The sequence below is a fragment of the Dendrobates tinctorius genome, unplaced genomic scaffold (genome assembly GCF_039654945.1).
Source record: "Dendrobates tinctorius isolate UK_male_01 unplaced genomic scaffold, ASM3965494v1 ptg000004l, whole genome shotgun sequence".
NCBI lineage: Eukaryota > Metazoa > Chordata > Amphibia > Anura > Dendrobatidae > Dendrobates > Dendrobates tinctorius.
In genome coordinates, this window is record NW_027361672.1 from 22,345,001 (window position 1) to 22,345,473 (window position 473).

The following is a 473-nucleotide window of genomic DNA, read 5'->3' on the forward strand; positions in this document are numbered from 1 at the left end:
CATTTGGATGATCCAGAGGAGTTTTGGAAGAATGTCCTATGGTCTGATAAAACCAAACTGGAACTGTTTGGTAGAAACACAACTTGTCGTGTTTGGAGGAAAAAGAATACTGAGTTGCATCCATCAAACACCATACCTACTGTAAAGCATGGTGGTGGAAACATCATGCTTTGGGGCTGTTTCTCTGCAAAGGGGCCAGGACGACTGATCCGGGTACATGAAAGAATGAATGGGGCCATGTATCGTGAGATTTTGAGTGCAAACCTCCTTCCATCAGCAAGGGCATTGAAGATGAAACGTGGCTGGGTCTTTCAACATGACAATGATCCAAAGCACACCGCCAGGGCAACGAAGTAGTGGCTTCGTAAGAAGCATTTCAAGGTCCTGGAGTGGCCTAGCCAGTCTCCAGATCTCAACCCTATAGAAAACCTTTGGACGGAGTTGAAAGTCCGTGTTGCCAAGCGAAAAGCCAA